This window comes from Mesocricetus auratus, unplaced genomic scaffold (assembly GCF_017639785.1).
Source record: "Mesocricetus auratus isolate SY011 unplaced genomic scaffold, BCM_Maur_2.0 Super-Scaffold_100023, whole genome shotgun sequence".
NCBI lineage: Eukaryota > Metazoa > Chordata > Mammalia > Rodentia > Cricetidae > Mesocricetus > Mesocricetus auratus.
This window is the reverse complement of record NW_024429204.1, coordinates 17,601,632-17,606,443: the sequence shown is the minus strand read 5'-3', so window position 1 is coordinate 17,606,443 and position 4,812 is coordinate 17,601,632.

Below are 4,812 nucleotides of genomic sequence, written 5' to 3'. Positions count from 1 at the left end.
GATTTGTGTCCTAGTTATTAATATACTTAAGTTTTCTAAATAAATATTAATAGTAGTCTCATACAAAGATTTATTCTGTTAAAAGGTATTTCTAAATTAAGAGGTATATTATGTATTAATCAGGATTCTGTAGAATGTATATTTTATATAATAGATAAATATACATACTAATTTTATATTACATAATTATATATGTTGCATAAATAGAATTATATATTCATATGTTATATGAATATTTATATATAAATATAAAATAGAAACATATCCCTATATCATATATATATTATACACATGTCTTATATATTATATATGTACAATACTATTTATATACAACATATAAAATTCATATATATTACTTTTTATATCATGTATTATATATGTTGTACGTTATATTATAATTTTTAATGTATATGTTAGACCAGCTCATAGGTTGTGGTCCAGTTAGTCCGACAATGGCTGTCTGCCAGTGAAAAGTCTAAGAATCCAGTAGTTGTTCAGTCCACGAGACTGGATGTTGCAGCTGGTCTTTATCCTCCAGAATCCTGAAGAAGTAGGCTCTAATGCCAGTGAAGGAATGAACTTTCCAGCAAGTGCGAGCAGCGAGAACAGAAGCTTCCTTCTTCCAAGCCCTTTATGTTGGCTGCCACCACGTGTGACCCAGACTAAAGGTGGATCTTCCCTCAAAAGGTGCAGATTAAAGTTGGGTCATTTAGTTAAGAAAAATCTCTCATGGCTGTACCAAGCTGCTTGGATTTTAGTTCATTCCAGATGCAGCTGAGTTGACAACCAAGAATCTCCATCCCCAGTCGGGGCTTTTATATTAGTTGCTTACGTTGCTGAAGTTGACTTAACACTGGCCTCTGCTGGTTTAATTCTGCACTGTGGATAAAGTGCACTTAATCCTGCATCCTCTGTGAAGAACGCTTGAGGAGCGTACAACCCCCACACAGTAAACCTCACTAGAGAACTATCAATCACTTCTGGTTTTGGTAGTCCCTGTCTTTTGTCCGGTTGTCATTGAGGTTCCATGCTCTGCAAAGTCCTGGCACTCTCTGTCTTGTGTGCTCTGATATGGCTTCTGCCCAGTGATGACTCACTAGACCCAACCAGTAAAGACCTACTAGATTCAACTATGACCTACTGTGACGGCTTTCCTTTGTTGTCAGCTTGACTGTATCTGCAATAGAGTATAATCCAGAAGTGGAGGGCACTCATCCAGATCTTGAGGCTGGAAGACACCTGCCTGTCATCCAGACTTTGAGGCTGGAAGCACACCTTTAATCTGGGCCACACCTTCTGTTGGAAGCCTCTATAAGGACAATGGAATAAGGAAGGGTTTGTCCTCACCTTGTCTGCACATTCATCCCTTCACTGGCTTCACTGGCTACAGGATTCCAGGATATACAGAAGATCGGCTGAGACACCCAGCCTTGTGGGACTGAGTAGCTACAGATTGTTGAACTTTCTATTTACAGCTAGCCTTTATTGGGGGGCAGCCTGTAAGTCATTCTAATAAATTGTCCATATATGTATGTATATATATATAGAGAGAGATTCATTCCATAAGTTGTGACTTTAGAGAAGCTTGACTAATTCACCTACTATACCCAGTCAGTGAAGGCCTACTAGATTCAACCATTGACCTACTAAACTTGACCCCTGACCAATTGGAAGCCATTGAAATAGTATTAACGATTGGTCTAGAGCGGTGGTTCTCAACCCGTGAGTAATGACCCCCTTGGAGCTCATATATCAAGTATTTACATTATGATTCATAACAGAATATTACAGTTATGAAGTAACAGCAAAGTTATGGCTGGGGTCCCCACAACATGAGGAACTATAGCAAAGGCTCGGAGCATTAGGAGATTTGAGAACCATTGGCCTAGAGGTTGACAGCAACATTGATTCAACCACTCCAGACCACAGATCTCATGTCAACTGCATGTATCATGGAAACAGACGTCTTTCCTGTACTAATATTGACACTGTCTCCTCCAGCTTTCCATATGAATCCAGTGAGCCCACAGACAGCTTTCTCTGCAAAGATATTTAGCAGACTGTCACCTCCATGCAAAGAGGTGGTTTCACTTTAGTGTATCCATAAAGCCCAGCAAGGAGTTTCATTAGCTGTTAAGTTTCCATTATCACTGTACTCTCCTTCACTTCCTGAGGAGACTCGAACTTGGAACAAGCCTACCACTGCCCTTCTGGGTCTTATACAATTGTAGAAAATGACGTAAATCTGAGGATGCTCCTAGCAAATGAGAAAGAGTGAGGAAGTGGTCCTGCATGAGGACTGTTGTGTCAGGCATTTATGAGCTCTGACTTTACCCTGTGTGGGCTTTAATAAATAAGTGTTCATTGGGAACAAATAATTTCTAGTTTTGGAACATCTGATAAAGTTATGGCTTTATTTTCCTAGTTGGTTTTGCTTTAGACCCAAGTTTAAATAATTTAAAATCGGCTAATGAACTTGTCAACAGGACCACTTGAAAGGGTAATAAAAGTTAAACCTGTGAAGGTGGCATAAATGTTAATGGACGATCCACAATTAACAAAGTTAACAGATACTGGCTTGCCGCTTTGACCCACAGGAACAGGAAATGCAAATACAATGGCATTAACATGACTTTAATACTTTCTGTATTTATGGGTGTGATTTGATTTAGATCTGTAGATTCATAAGAAATGCTGAGGCCTCGGGACAATGGGGACTGAGAGTCCCCTGCGGTCTAATTACATTAAATCACAGGATCCCAGTGTGTCGAGTTTGCTATTGACAGCACAGCGTCTTGCTTTGGGGACCATTTCCAGCCCTCGGTTAAGGTCCCTCACCTCGGTTATACCTGGCTCCTTGTGCAACAAAGTTAACGTCCTCTCCTTCCTTCCCGGTCTTCTCTTCTCACCCAGTAAATCTTTTCCTCCGTTCTCCTAAATTTTAGAGATCGTTTAGAGATGAGCGAGAAAACAGGAGCTAAAGGCAAGATGTCGTGGGCTTGAGAAGCTATAGAGCAGCTGTTGTGTGTGACAGGGAGCGGGCTGGGGGTGGTCGAGGACGGGAGCGGGTGGCCGGGCGCTCAGGGAGCACTGCAGGGGTCACTACCAGGAATGCGCCCCAGCCCCTCGAGCAGCCGGGAAGGCGAGCCCCGCGGGAGCGCTTCATGCCTCCCACCGGCATAGAGTCGTCCAGGATGAACAGGAAGAAAGGAGACAAGGGCTTCGAGGGCCCACGGCCAAACGAATTATAAGTACCCCCACCCCACCCAGCCCCGCATCTCCCCCTTCTTTGGTTTTGTTTTCTTTGTTTCCGTGAATGATTTGATATGGCTAGAAAACTAGTGGCAAAGTAGAGTCCACTCCAGGGGACGGGATACTTGTAGAGTGAAAACGTTTTGAATGACAGTGTTATTCAGCACATTTAGCTCACCCCATCACAGGCTCATAACCCTTTCTTAAAGTACTGCTATCGTTTTGTCAAGACAAACCTTTCCGTGACTCTTGATAGAGTTAAAATGAGCAGATTACTCAGTAAATAGACTTTGAAGATAGAAACTTACTAAGTTTGCTGTGTGATTTTTTGTTTTTTGAACCAGCATAGGACCGAAGCAGGCCCCCTGCATGTGGGCGTCAGCTAGGAGGCCTGGGCAGTGTAAGGAGCCTCTGGCAGTGGAACAGTGTTTATCCCTAGAGCACGAACGGACTTCGGGAACCCATTCCCCATGTAGGGATACTCTATTAGTCTAGACACTCTGGGAGGGTCTAGGCCCTGCCCCAAGTGACTTGACAGACTTTGATGATCCCTCATGGGAGGCCTCACCCTCACTGGGGAGTGGATAGGGGATGGGATGGGGATGGGGGAGGCATGGAAGGATGGGACTGACATGTAAAATAAGATTGTTTCTACTTTAAATAAAATTTTATAAAAAAAGAAGAGTTCTTATTTGTACTTGGATACAGTTTATGCTTTTGTTTAATAAAAGTCATTTCCCTGTTCTCTTTTTTAATATACAACCCATCAAATCAACAATATAAACTTCCAGAGAAAATTTGTTGTGATAAGATCATTCCCAGTCATCATAAACAGTATAAGTCAGCCTTTCACATTCCCAGTCAACATAAACAGTGTAAGTTAGTCTTTCACAGTTAGAGACGCTACGTCTTCCAGGTGATGGTGCCTCAAGAATAAGAAATTAGAATTCAAGTCTGTTGGTTGCCTCAATTTTCCCAACTGGTCTCTTTTCCTGATTAAAATGTTTAATGCATTATGTATGTTGTGGAATAGAAAGTCTTTATAATCAAGCACTTCCACATTGTGCATTAGACAAGAATAAGCCATGCACAAATTAAGATGTATACACATTGACTTGACTTGGTTCCTAAGAAACCTGCTGATTTCGAATCGCCACTGATATGGTTTAGGTAGTACTGTTTTATGGTGAGGTTTTGAGTAGCTTTTTTAAAAAAAGATTTGTTAGATTTATGGTTAGCTGGTAAAACCCAGGTACTTCTGAAGGACCTGTATGACTTAAACAGGCTAGATCTTAGAGTTGCTTTTCTTTGAAATATTGTATCAGCTTCCTCATTAGGCTTGACTTATGTTTCTATAGGTGTAAGTTTAGGATTAGCTGTAAAGGTAGGAAAGTGTAACTTTCAAAGCAGTCTTAGGATTTTAGGTTGTGAAGATCCTAAAAAAGTCATTAGAGGCAGCTGCTCATTTATGGAAGTTCTTGTAGTATTTGCCACAGATTGCTATTTATCTTGAGTTTAGGGGGTAGAACACATTAGGTGGATTATGTAGAGAACGTGGAA